Here is a 14,665-nt window from a genome sequence, read left to right on the forward strand (position 1 = left end):
CCTGATTCATTGGCTGTGACTCATTGAATATTCATGTACTCTCTGCATTTCCCAGCCTTGAGGTAGGGCTTCAAGATTGAGCCCTGACAAATGGGAATATGAGTGTGATTGGTGACTCCCAGCCCACTTAAAGCACTTAAAGGTTGATATGGCTCTTCTCTTCCCATTTAGAGAAACAGTAGGACCACAAGATGGAAACAGCCTAGACCCCTGAGTCACCCCAGGGAGGAGAGCTGAACTAGTGAGTTTCCCAAAATACATTGGACTTAACCAGAAAAACAACAAAAAACCTTTATTGTGCTAAGTCGTTGAGATTCCAGGATTAATTTGTTAATTAAGCATGGCCTAACTATACTGACAAATACATTGGTATAAAGATTGGATTTTAAAAAAGGAAAGAAATTACCCCAGAACACTTTTTTTTTTTTTTTTTTTTTTTTGCAGTACGTGGGCCTCTCACTGTTGTGGCCTCTCCTGTTGCGGAGCACAGGCTCCGGATGTGCAGGCCCAGCGGCCATGGCTCATGGGCCCAGCCACTCCGCGGTACGTGGGATCTTCCTGGACCGGGGCACGAACCCCTGTACCCTGCATCGGCAGGCGGACTCTCAACCACTGCGCCACCAGGGAACGCCCCCCAGGGAAACCACCCCCCCCCCCCAGCACACTTTTATGGCTAAGAATGGGAATCATTATGGTTAACTGGATAGAGCTTGATATTACCTACGTTGCAGGGTTATTGTATAATAGATATGATAGTATATAAAATACCTAGGAGGGCACCTGGCTTATATTAGTTATTCCATAAATAGTGGCTTTTATTATTAGTCCTTTTAAAAAAATATTTATGTTTTTTATTTATTTGGCTGCGCCGGGTCTCAGTTGTGGCATGCAAACTCTTAGTTGCAGCATGTGGGATCTAGTTCCCTGCCCAGGGATTGAACGTGGGCCCCCTGCATTGGGAACGTGGAGTCTTAGCCACTGGACCACCAGGGACGTCCCTATTATTAGTTCTTAAGATATCCTATAGCATACTATAAGTATTTTATGGGACATGATAAAACTGGACTACACTCATGGATGATAGGATCCCTATTCTGATTTTTTCCCAGATTCTCCCCTTAAGGTATCTCTCCTAAATAGTTTGGGTGTTGGGCTCAAGCATCTTTTATAAAATTACTGGAACTAATAACTTCCAAGAAATAAGCTGTATATTGTCTTTAATCCTCCAACATTGAGTCAAATCCTTTTATTTCTTCCACACGTTAATTAAGAAAACAGCATAACAGGTAACATAATATCGCCAAGTGCTAATTCATGTGATCCAGACAATGAAAGAATATGACACATAAAATTATGCTGTGTGAGACAGTACTTTCTAGAAAGAAAAAGGAAAGCTCTATGCAGGCTCAATTCTTCAGTGAAAACTTCTTGAAAGGAGTAGGGCTCAGATCTTGTCTTGAAGCACAGGTAGGATGCAGATAAGAGAAAGGAAGAAAAACATTCTAAGTGGGCAACAGAATGATCAAGGTACTGATCAAACCCATAAAGGATAAATATCAGGTTGAATCATATAACATTCCTGGGGGTTTTTTTGTAGGTAAAAAACAATCAAATATTGGCAATTTCATATTGTTCAACCTAATAAAAGTGGCATTTGTGGAGTGATACACTGGAAATTTTAACTGTATTTGTAATGTTTTATTTTTTGTCCTGAGTGGTAGGTACATAGGTTCCTTATATGACTTCTTACTTCTCTGTGGTTCTTAAGTATTTCACAATTATTAAAATAATTTAATGAAAAGCAAAAAAGAAAGTAAAGTCTCATCAAATAATTTAAACGACTCCTTTAGGTAACACTCATTCTGTTGATGAAGATAATACTCAGTTTTCTCAGCATTCTCAGACTTTCACCCTCTTCCCCAGCTTTTCTCCAAGTATATCAGGGGACAGCATAGCTTATGCAAACACATGACAAAGGAGAGAATCCAGAGATCCCCCAAGTGTTCTTTGACTCCTCTGGCCTTTGGGGCAATGTCCTTCTCCCGTTTGTCTATGAGGCTCATCTGGCCGTGGCCCCAGGGTGGCAGAGGGGGGTGTTCCCTTTGCAGTCTTCACTGCAGTGTCACCTTGCCCCTTAAGGTCACCCCTCCAGCCAGCTCCTCAGTCAGACATTCAGCCACTATGGCTCTCACTGTGGCTTTCCCAGGAAGGCTACACCTCAAAGCCTCCTGCCTGACTACACCTTTACCTGGTGTGACAGAGGAGAATACAGTGTTCCGGGCCTCCTCACAGGGGCCCAAATAAGACCAGACCCTGTTATTCCCTCCAATTATATGATACACCTCTGTCATCTCTACACAGAAGCCTGGAGAGGAGAAATTGGGACACACATCTGACAGTTTTCCCCTTCCCCCTATTTCTCGATTCCCCTTCTTCCCAGTATCCCCCCCGGGCCCCAAACACAGGCTTGCCTGCCTTCATCTTCTTCATGTCCTTCTACCACTGAGCACAGGCAACATGACCTGGCAGTCATACCCTTTGGGAGAACTCCCTGGGTTAAGTTCCCCAAGCTGGGCTCTTCAGGGAGGTACAGGAATTTTTTTTTTTTAAGGGAATTTAGGAAATCCTCTTTCAAGTCACTAACCTGGCTTAGAAAGTTCTTGTCTTGCTATAAAATCCTATGTTGAATGTCAGAAGCCAAATATCTCCGTATTTTTTCCCCATTCCTTCTGTAACAAATCCTTATTTCCCCTGGGGCGGATGGATGCCAAGGGCCAACTAAGGATAAAGTCATTTTCTCAGAAAGGGAAAAAGGAAAGCATGCTATTTTTCAGAAGATTACTTTTCTGGGCTTCCCTGGTGGCGCAGTGGTTGAGAGTCCGCCTGCCGAGGCAGGGGACATGGGTTCGTGCCCCGGTCCGGGAAGATGGCACATGCCGAGGAGCGGCTGGGCCCGTGAGCCTATGGCCACTGAGCCTGCGCGTCCGGAGCCTGTGCTCCGCAACGGGAGAGGCCACAACAGTGAGAGGCCTGCGTACGAAAAAAAAAAAAGATTACTTTTCTAATTGCACTAAAATTCTTCCCATCCCCTGTTCCTCTCCGTCATAGAGCTCCAACAACTGCCCCATGACCCCAACAGGTCAAACGCCAAGATTTACTGCCAGGGTTGATACTCAGAATGTTGAACAACTAGCTGAATAGCAACCCTGACCCATGATGAACACGTAGAGGAAATAACAACCAGTTAAGTAGGTTTGCAGTGTTTGCTCTTCTTCTCTCCCAAAGCGTATCTGTGCACAGCTTTGTAAACAATTTACCCAGGGGCTCCCCTTCCTCCATCCACGTTTGCAATGACCCCCTCTTGCCTGGTAAACAAGATCTGTGGAGTGTGTCTGGTGCATTTCAGATGCCAGTTAACAAGGCATGACTTCAAGGAACATAAACTATCTCATTGATATCACAATCGCCTTTTAGGCAAGAGGTCTTTGGAGGAAAACACTCAGATCCAGGATTCAGGGAGTCAGTGAAACAAAATGAAAGGAGAGACGGGCAGCGGGTAAAGAGTCCTGCCAGGCACTAACTAGCACATTACTTACCCTTGTCTAAGCTCAGTTTCTTCAACTATGAGATAGGGTTATTAGGAGAATTCACTGACCTAATGCATGTAATTTGCTTAGCACAGAAAAGTGTTGATAAATAAATGTTGATAAATATGTGTTAATAATAATTCTTTTTATTATTATTTTATTGTTGTTATTACTGGGCCAGTGGCCCACTATTGACAATGAAAAGTGTTTCCCTACCATCAGCACCTTCACCTGCATATTCACGTGGGCCTTCTGATCCAAATGCTGAACAAATGAAAATGGCAGGAATGAAGTGAGTGTGTGTAATGGGGGCAAAGATAGAAAATTCAATCACAGACCACAGCCCTGATTAGCACAAAAGAGAGCTTCCCCTACTGAGAAGGGACAAAGTCAAATTCAATCACTTCAGGCTTTCATATGACCTAAATAGGATGATAAAACATTTTTAATAAACAATTAGAGAAAAGAGAAAAATGTTTATTTTATTTTATTTTTAAATGTTTATTTTAAAGTAAACATAAATAAAAATAAAATAGATTCACAGGAGTACTTGGGTACACGATATTCCAGCAACCCAAGCTTCCAGGACTGCACTGCAGACAGTGCTTTCAGACACATGTGGAATGTGTCCATGGCCCTGGGGTCACAGGGTAATAGAGGAGCCCTAGAGAAAAGAGGAGCTTGGCAGAATTGCCTTCATATTTTAAGCTATAGCTTTCTTTACTAAAATAATAGCTTTCAAGAAACAAATTATTCACAAACCATTAATAGCATATGTTGAGATGGGAAGATGATAAGCAAGAAGGATAATTAATTCTGGCCTATTCTTTAAATAAAATACTAAGTATAGAGGAATAAATTAGATGACTTTTCAAACCTTTCTAATCAAAGCCTCCTAAAATAATCCCATTGTCTAGTGCAGTGGTTTTCAAACATTTTTTGACCGTAACACACAGTAAGAAATATATTCTACATCTAGACTCGGTACATGCAAACAGACAGTATTCTCTCTTAATACTGGTTTCACGAAAGAATATATATATAATTTTTATAAATTTCTTTATTTTACTTTTGGCTGCGTTGGGTCTTCATTGCTGCACGCAGGCTTTCTCTAGTTGCAGCGAGCGGGGCCTACTCTTCCTTGAGGTGCGCAGGCTTCTCACTGTGGTGGCTTCTCTTGTTGTGGAGCACAGGCTCTAGGCGTGCGGGCTTCAGTAGTTGTAGCATGCAGCCTCAGTAGTTGTAGCATGCAGGCTCAGTAGTTGTGGTTCGCAGGCTCTAGAGCACAGGCTCAGTAGTTGTGGCTCACGGGCTCTAGGCACACAGGCTCCACCGCATGTGGGATCTTCCTGGACCAGGGCTCAAACCCGTGTCCCCTGCAATGGCAAGCAGAGTCTTAACCACTGTGCCACCAGGGAAGCTCCCATGAAAGAATATTGATCCTTAGTTATGTAATATTTTTCTATTGTTTTATGCCGGCTCCTTCCTTTCTTTTCCTTCCTTTCTTCCTCCCTTCCTCCCTCCCTAATACTCCTTGCCAAACTGATTTTGCCACTCATAATCTGAAAAATACAGGCCTATTGGGTATTCCTAATCATTAAATATTTCTGCAGGTGAGTTTACCCATCCAGAATATGGACAGAATTCAGCCAACTTCCCAGAAGAGCAGTTTCTAGGTTTGACTTTTGTCTCTAGGATTTAAGAAGTCATTCCCAGGGGACCTTGTTTTGTCTATAGCCGAACATAAGGATTTGGGAGGGGGCGGGGAGGAAAGGGACAGATGAAAATCAATAGAAAGAACTGCAATATCCGAAGACAAGAACCATTTGTCTAGTGCAATCTATTTTACTATATATTAATTAAAAAAAAAACTCATCTTAAATATTTAGCATCATCGTGCACCTTTTACAATTAACCCAATAAACCAAGCTCTGGCTTGGAGGCGCAATTATTCATTTTCACGGAAGAGTGACCTCTTTTTTTAAATCCAGGACCCCCGCAGCGCCCCAGCCCTTCTCCGGCCTCCAACTTTTCCCTCCAGTTTGGTGGAAGGTTACATTAGAAGAAAATAGTCCCTATAGTGTCGAAACTTTTCAGGGGAAAAGAGGGCGTTTGACGTGTGGGTGGGTGGGCAGCGCCGGCCGGTGCAGCTGGTGCGGCGAACGCCCTGGGCTGGGCGGCACGCGGACGCGGAGGCGCCAGCGGCGGGGGCAGGACGGGGCAGGAGGGACCCGGAGGCGGGGGTGGGAAGAAAGCCCTGAAGTCCAGCAAAGGACAGAGGCGGCCTGCGCTCCTTTGCTGCGCACCCGCCTCCCGGGAGGGGGCGCTGGCTGCCGGGGAGTTGAGGATGTGGCCTAGGTCTCCCGAACCCTAGAGTCGGCTTGGGTTGTCAAGAACCGTCTTTTTTATTGATCATTTCTTTTTGTCATGATGCTCTCTTGGCCTCAGACTGCGTGAAGGGAGCCATGTTAAGAGTGCAGAAGAAGAGGTGACCTGGAGGAAAAATTAAAATGCGATATAAAAAAAGAGTTTTTCTTACTTCTTTTCTCTCTCAAATTAATTTAGATGTAAATTACATTTTGAAAGGTCCCAAGATCAGTCTCCAAGGCTGTGTCCTCCCTCTACCCTCTCCAGATACATAGAATAAGATTTTGATGTGATAGTAATTTTGCCAGTGGAGGCCGACTCCTCAAACCATCACCCTGGTAAGTAATGAACAATTTCCATGGGTTATGACTTTGAGGTTTTGTTTTACTTTATTCTAATAGATGTCCCGTCTAAAAGTGGGTAAGATTATACCTAACTCAGCCCAGGTTTAATTCGGATTATTTTTGAAAACTCTTGATGGGTAGGTAATTTACCTAGTTTCTCCTTATTCAGATTTAGGAAATTTTGCTTTATTGCTACATGCATTTTAAGTGTCTTTTGCCATGCTGTTCTTAGTGTGGGTAGAATGTCTCTCTCTTTCCCCGTTGGTACTGTCAACAAACATTCGAGGAGTGCTTAGCTCAGAATACTGTTGGGTATTACAGATTAAACAATCTGACATACCTGTCAATTTCATCAGAAACAGCATTTATGTATACATATAGTCTGCACCATGCTATATACTACAAATCTTTGTGAAATGTAAACTCCTCATATGTAGAGACCCTATTTTATTCTGCAGTGAAATGGAGTCGATCTCCTTGCAGTGTTGTGTATTTTAAAGGATCTAGGATTTAATAGGGACTATTAAAGGATAGCCATTAGTATTATTTACCTTGATATCCTCCAAAGTGCTTTCTTTGCTCATGGCAAACACTCAATAAATATTGGTTGAATGAATGAACGTGGCATGTTCCTTACTATGCACATAGGGAGAATATCAGGATGGGGACCCTGTAGCACAATGACTTCATTTCACCAATGAAGCTTAGTGGGGAGGTGTCTATCCTACAGCCCTTTTACCAGATGTAGGCTCTCTTGACCTTGGAATGTGGATCACTTAAAATTTTCGGGGGAAAAAAAGTGTACTTACTTAACTAGTAGGCCCTAACCTCTTGTCAGTATGGAGCTTGAGAAGTTTGCTTAAATATGGAAAAGCTAAGCTTACTTGACACAAATCAGGGGGAAAAAAAGGTTTCTACATGTTATTCAAGTTATTCATGTCAAAAGTGATTAGTGGGCCCCAGCTTCCATTACATCATTCATTAGGAGAGTGTGGGCTGGGAGCTCTGCAAGTCACGTGATTCGATGGAGGAATTAAGACCGAATTTTCCTTTGTGTTTCTGCCCTTAACCATATTCAGTGGTAAGCATGTTTGGAAAAGGTTAAAGCAGAACATGGAGATCTAATTTATTTTAATGCTGTCAGACTGCTAAGCGGTGGAAACTTGTTGAAGAGATTTACCAAGCTGTTTCCTTAGATTAAAGACTTTAGTGAATTAATTAAAAGGGTTCTGAGAGATACAACATGCCAGACCCCTACTGGCTCATAAAATTGTTCTTTCTGATTGATGTGACGTGACAGCTGAGCACAGTGCATGTAAAGCTGCAGGAGAATAAAACAAGAGTAGTGCTGATGTGTTCAAAGATATGTAAGAGTTCCATGTGAACTGGCTGTGACCACAGAGTCAGCTGGACACCGTGCTTATTTCCTTTGGCTCAAGCACCTGAGCTCAACAGAAGCACAGATTTGGCAAGGTGCTGAACTATTGGGTGAGAATGAAGTCACAGCTTCAGAAGAGCTTCACAGATTGTGATGTGTAGGTATTATGTTTCATGTTTTAGTCATTGCTTTTAGAATGCACGCTTGAAGATGGTCCTCAATTATGGAGCCATGTCTGCGCCACTTGGTTTCCCGAGTGACTGAGCTGAAAGTGAACTACGTTTTTAAGGAGACAGATATCCAAGACAAGTAGATGAATTGCAGAAGTAATCTAAATTTTTTAGCCAAATTCTAGGCAATGTTGGGTCTAACTGGTTTAGAAAATACATTATTTTTTAGCTAACAGTATCAACAATATCCACCAACACTGAAGCTGAGAGCCGTCAGCGTTGATACATACCTGCAGTCAGAATTTGAATGTGCCTTGGCCAAATACATTTATTCATTCAACTCATATTTATTAAGTGCTAGGCCTTGGAGGTACCTCAGTTCTTATATTGTCTAATAGTGTTGTTCAATAGGAATATAATGTGAGCCACGTATGTAATTTAAAATTTTCTAGTAGCCATATTAAGACATTTAAGAGAAACCAATGAAATTAATTTTAATAAGATATTTTATTTCCACCAAATATAGCTAAACTATAATTTTAATATGTAATTAATATAGGAGTTATTAATACAATATTTTACATTCTTTATTTTGAATTGTTGTTCTAATTCAGTGTGTATTTTTTGTTGTTCTAATTCAGTGTGTATTTTACGCTTAGAGCACATCTCACATTGCACTAGACACATTTCAGCTGCTCAAATGCCACTAGTGATTACCGTATTGGGCAGTGCAGGTCTAGAGGGAAATACAGATGAGTAAAAAGGTAATTTCAATAAGATGTAATAAAGGCAATGTTGAGAGAAGTATAAAGTACAATGAGAATATATAAAAAGGGCTTAGTTCCTTCAGTTCTTCCGCCTAAAAATCCCATACTTCTCTCTGCTCCTCTGCATTCTTCCTGCCACCACTGTAATCCAAGCCAGCATCATCTCTCTCCTTGACTTCCATAACAGCATCAGAATTGTCTACCTGCATCCACCCATGGCCCTCTCTGCAGCTAGAGCGATCTTCTAAAAACGCCCATCCAGGGGCTTCCCTGGTGGCGCAGTGGTTGAGAGTCCGCCTGCCGATGCAGGGGATGCGGGTTCGTGCCCCGGTCCGGGAGGATCCCACATGCCACGGAGCAGCTGGGCCCGTGAGCCATGGCCACTGAGCCTGCGCGTCTGGAGCCTGTGCTCCGCAACGGGAGAGGCCACAACAGTGAGAGGCCCGTGTACTGCAAAAAATAAATAAATAAATAAAAATTAAAAAAAAATAAAAATGCCCATCTGATCATACCACTCCCCTGATTCAAACCTTAACTAGATGATGAATTGAGCAAATGTGAAATGATGGACGTAAAGCACCTGGCACAAGACTTCTGCTCACTAAGTTTACTTCTCCCCATGTCTCCCGTCACTTTCTTGTTTCTGCCTTCCTCTTCCCTCTCTGGCTCTGGAAGAAGCATCTGCCTCTCACCCCCTCCTTCCTCGTATCACCACTTATCAGCCTCTTATCATCTGAATGCTTTTTTCTTTCTTGCTTTCCCCTTTCTTCTTTCTTGTCTCTCCTTCATGCTTTAGTTTATTACAATATAGAATTTAAATAGGTTTAAAATTTTGTGCTGTAGGGAGCACCGTGGTGGTCTAGTGGTTAGGATTCTGGGCTTTCGCTGTCATGGCCCGGGGTCAATCCCTGATGTTGGAACTGAGATCCCATTCCATAAGCTGCACAGAGCAGCCGACAAAAACAAACAAACAAAATCTGTGCTGTAGTTATGTACTTCTGTGGTTCAAGTTCTTCATTTTTTATTTTTTAAGAAGATGTTGGGGGTAGGAGTTTATTAATTATTTATTTTTGCTGTGTTGGGTCTTCGTTTCTGTGTGAGGGCTTTCTCTAGTTGTGGCAAGTGGGGGCCACTCTTCATCGCAGTGTGCGGGCCTCTCACTATCGCTGCCTCTCTTGCAGAGCACAGGCTGCAGACGCGCAGGCTCAGTAGTTGTGGCTCACGGGCCTAGTTGCTCTGTGGCATGTGGGATCCTCCCAGACCAGGGCTCGAGCCCGTGTCCCCTGCATTAGCAGGCAGATTCTCAACCACTGTGCCACCAGGGAAGCCCCAAGTTCTTCATTTTAAAAGTCAGAAAAGCTTGACCTTGTATCAGGATTAAATTAAAATGCTTTTTACTTCATCATGGTCTTCAGTTAACTCTTCTTATAGAGAGCTTCTATAGAAAAGTACGTATTATCATCTTTGGGGAGGAAAACAATCCCCTTTCATGTTCTGTAGAGGAGAAAATGGTGCAGCTGTTTACACAGCATCCTCCTCTAGTGATGTGAAACAAGTCAGAAGAACCCAGGTACCTGCCCGTAGCTGTGCCTCTCTTAGGTGGATCGCTGCTGCCTCTTGGCAGTAGGGCAGTGAGGCAAGTTAATTATTCAGTGTCAGTGGAAGTAAATAAATAAATGAATTACCTAATTAAATAAACCTTCAGGGTGCTGAAAGCTGGCAGTTTCCTTAACTGCACACTTTCTTTGGAGGATCAGTTCTCTTGTTTGAAGGAACAGCCAACCCAGGCATATGGGCTCTTCTCTTGTACTTCTGAGAAAGTGGATTTACGGCCGTCTGTGTACTCATCTTTCTGTTTATGTCTCTGACATAGACAACTCTGCCAGTTGCCAACGCTCTTTCTACCTCCACTGAGAACAAGGAGAGATCCTGCAACTGCAGAAGGAAGAAAGTAAGTTATAATTCAAGAAAGACTTCCTGCTGTCAAGGCATAATCAACACCAACACAAAACAAGTGAGGGAGTATCTTAGCCTAGAAAAGATGTTTCTGTTATAGAAAAGACCCCCCCCCCCCATCCCAGGCCTGGTCTGAGGGAGGCCCTGCCCCCGGAAAGGCTTGGGCATTCATAGTCAGAATCAGCAAGCATTTGTTGAATAGATAGATACTACATAGTACAAGGCAGCTCCATGTACATCTTTCTACTACACCATTTTAATATTTTTTTAATTTAAGACAAACCCTTCAGCTTTTACCCAAATGGAATTTTATCCTGAAATGAGATCCTGCAGCATGAGGACCAACTACAGAAATACTTTAGTATTAAGGGACCTCCACAACCTGAAACATTTTTCCAAACTTTGACCACTGTTCCATGCGCTTCCAGAGGCTGTACCACATTCTATCCTAACAGCTTGTTCTTAACCTCCCACTACAAAGATTTACTGAGAATTTCTTTCTGAACAGAATTACTCTCGTGAAAGAAATAGTAGAAGCATGTTGTATTTATTAGGATAAGTGCTATAACAGATCCAAATAAGGAAAATGGCTCACATACAGTAGTTTATTTATTGCTTCTAGGGTGGCAGAGCAGCCTTCCTCCATGCAGCCATTTAGGAACCCAGGTTAATGACGGCCTGCAGAAGGCACGGAGGAGACACATGGGAGGTTTTATGGGCCTTGAAGGAGGGTTCATCCCCCTAAATGGGCTCCACTGATGGGTGTCAGTTTGCAAACAGTTTGTTACTGATGCCTGACAAGATAAGTACGGAAATGGAGAGTAAGCCTTTAGAAAATTTTATAGCAATTTTGATAGAGTAATTTTGTGTCTGCTGAATTTAATAAAAAATTGGGGCTTAATTTATATCTTCTTTTTTTTTTTTTTTTTTTTTGGTTTTCTGGGCCCTTTTGTCGCATGTTAGTCTTTGTTTTAAAGTCTATTTTGCCTGATATAGGTATTGCTGCCCTGGCTTTCTTTTCATTTCCATTTGCATGGAATACCTTTTTCCATCTCTTCACTCTGTGTGTGTCTTTAGATTGGAAGTGAGTATCTTGTAGGCAGCATATATATGGGTCTTTTTTTATCCATTCAGCCACATATTTTAAGGTGATGATCTCTTAAGTTCAAACACATTCTAAAAACCCTACAATTTTACTCCTCCCCTCCATGTTTAATGTTTTTGACATCATATTTTACAACTTTCTGTTTTGTGCATAATTTAACTATGTATTATGGATATAGATAATTTTACTATATTTGTCTTTTAACTTTCCTACTAGTTTTATATGTGGTTGATCTACTACCAGTACTGTATGTTTTCCTTCACCAGTGAGGTTTTTCCTTTCATAATTTTCATATTCCTATTTGTGGCCTTTTCTTTTCTGTTTAGAGTAGTCCCTTAAACATTTCTTATAAAGCTGGTTTAGTGATGCTGAACCCATTTATGTCTTGCTTTTCTGTAAAAATCTTTGTCTTCCAAATCTGAATGATAGCTTTTCCAGGTAGAATATTCTTGGTTGTAGGTTTTTTCCTTTCATCATTTTGAATATATTGTGCCACTCTCTTCAGGCCTGAAAAGTTTCTCCTAAAAAGTAAGCTGCTAGTCGTATGGGAGTTCTTGAATGTAGTTATACGTTGCTGTTCTCTTGCTGGTTTTTAGATTGTCTCTTTATTTTTTACCATTTTAATGGTTATGTATCTTGGTATGAGTGATATCCTGCAGTATTTGTCTTTCTCTGTCTGACATTTCACCTAGCATAACACCCTCCAAGTCCATCCATATTGCTGCAAATGGCAAAATTTCATTCTTTTTTATGGCTGAGTAGTATTCCATTGTGTATGTATACCACATCTTCTTTATCCTTTCATCTGTTGATGGACACTTAGGTTGTTTCCATATCTTGGCAATTATAAATAGTGCTGCTATGAACATTGGGGTGCATGTTATGTTTTCGAATTTGTGTTTTTGTTTTTTTCAGATATATACCCAAGAGTGGAATTGCTGGGTCATATGGTAGTTCTATTTTTAGTTTTTTGAGAAACCTTCATACTGTTTTACATAGTGGCTGCACCAATTTACATTCCCACCAACAATGTACAAGAGTTCCCTTTTTTCCACATCCTTGCCAATATTTGTTATTTGTGGGGTTTTTTGATGATAACCATTCTGATAGGTGATATCTCATTGTGGTGGTTTTTTTTGTTTGTTTGTTTTGGTTTTTTTTGGCGGTACGCGGGCCTGTCACTATTGTGGCCTCTCCTGTTGCAGAGCACAGGCTCCAGACGCGCAGGCTCAGTGGCCATGGCTCACGGGCCCAGCCGCTCCGTGTCATGTGGGATCTTCCCGGACCGGGGCACGAACCCGTGTCCCCTGCATTGGCAGGCGGACTGTCAACCACTGTGCCACCAGGGAAGCCCTATATCTTTGTTTTTTAATTTCATTTTTCCATTAACTTATTGCTAGTATATTTTATCAAAAGTTCTGGTCCACAGTGGATTAGAAAGAAAAAAAAATCTTGTCTTTTTTGCCACATATGTTATGAGAAGCACTAGTGTACATTCCTTCCGTCCGTGTACTTTCTGCTAGAACTTAGTCTCATGGTCATGTCTAACCGTAGTGGAGGTTGGGAACGTGGTCTAGCTGTATGCAAAGGGAAAAGGGGAGAAGGCAGATGTTGGTGAGCACTAGACGACTCTGGCATATGTAGCTTACACACCTGGAAACACAACTTGAGGTTTGAAACGGAGAGAGAGGACTGAGCTCCCAGGATGAGGGTGAGCTATGGGGAATATATCCATCCTACTTTCGTCCAGGCTGGAGACCACTGACGGCTATTGGCATTAGTTACAGTTCAGAAGGATTTGGCTGCTAAGGTCAGAAGGAAAAATGTTGTCTTTATTTGCTATGCTCATTTCTCTCACACTCGAACTGTTCTTTCCATTCTCCCTGCCATGCTTTACTTAGTTCGTTATTTCTTAAACTATCGAAATAGCCTCCTAACAGAGGCCCCTACATCTATCTTTACCCACCTCAGCCCCATCTAAAATGTGAGTCTCACTGTGTTATGCTTCAGTAGTTTACCTGTCACTCACAAGCCTGAGTTAACTTTTGTCATAAAAATCCCACGAGGGCATTCACATTCCAGTCCCTTCCTACCTCTTAGGCCTCATCTCCTGGCACTGTGCTCTGGGCATTCTGTGCCCAGCCTTATAGACTTCCTCTATTCCTGGCACACTCCATGCACTAACATGCCTCCTTGCCTTGGACGTGCAGCCTCCCTGGGCCCACTCCCACCTGTCCTTCAGCTCTCAGTTTAATGTTACTTCATCTGTGAAACCTTCCTTGATTCTCTTCAGCTTGGTGATGTACCCCTTCCTTCAGGAAAATCATAATTGTTTGGTAAAAAATAGTTATCGCTCTAAAAAATGTATTTCTCCTCACCTTAGACTATAAGCTAAATGAGGCCCAAGAACATGTGTTCTCATTTATGTATCTCAAGTGCCTCCTATGATTTCTGATAAAGACTTGGTACTCAGTGAAGATTTGTCAAGTGAATGAATGAATGGTTTTCGACCTTTGGACAATTCAAGGATGAACCTTTGGACCATTTGAGCTCCTTCTTGTCTGCCCCCTGTCTAAGAATAAAGGGTTTGAGGAAGATAGGACAAGAAGTTGACACAAAAACAGAAGAAACGAAAGTTAGATCTCAGAAAGACTGTCAAATGAGAGGACTCTGAAATGTTGGTGTCTTGGACTGGATGTGACATCGCAGTGTCTAGAGAGGAGACTGCTAGTTGCCTACTCAGTACCCAATATTTCATCCTTCCTTACTAACAGAGCCCTTATGTTATTGAAAGTGGCAATGGGCCTAGCTGAGAAATGACATCTCTTAGACCGTTGTCGCTAGGAGGAGCCATGAGATGTGATGGAACTTCTTGGAAAAGACCTTTAAAGGTGGCTGACTTCGCTGAGAGGTCTCCCTTTCTACCTTTGCCTCAGCCTCATTTCTGCTGCTCAGAATATGGATGTGGAATCTGCAGCTGCAAATCTTGCT

The sequence above is a fragment of the Lipotes vexillifer genome, unplaced genomic scaffold, assembly GCF_000442215.2.
Source record: "Lipotes vexillifer unplaced genomic scaffold, Lipotes_vexillifer_v1.1 scaffold209, whole genome shotgun sequence".
Taxonomy (NCBI): Eukaryota; Metazoa; Chordata; class Mammalia; order Artiodactyla; family Lipotidae; genus Lipotes; species Lipotes vexillifer.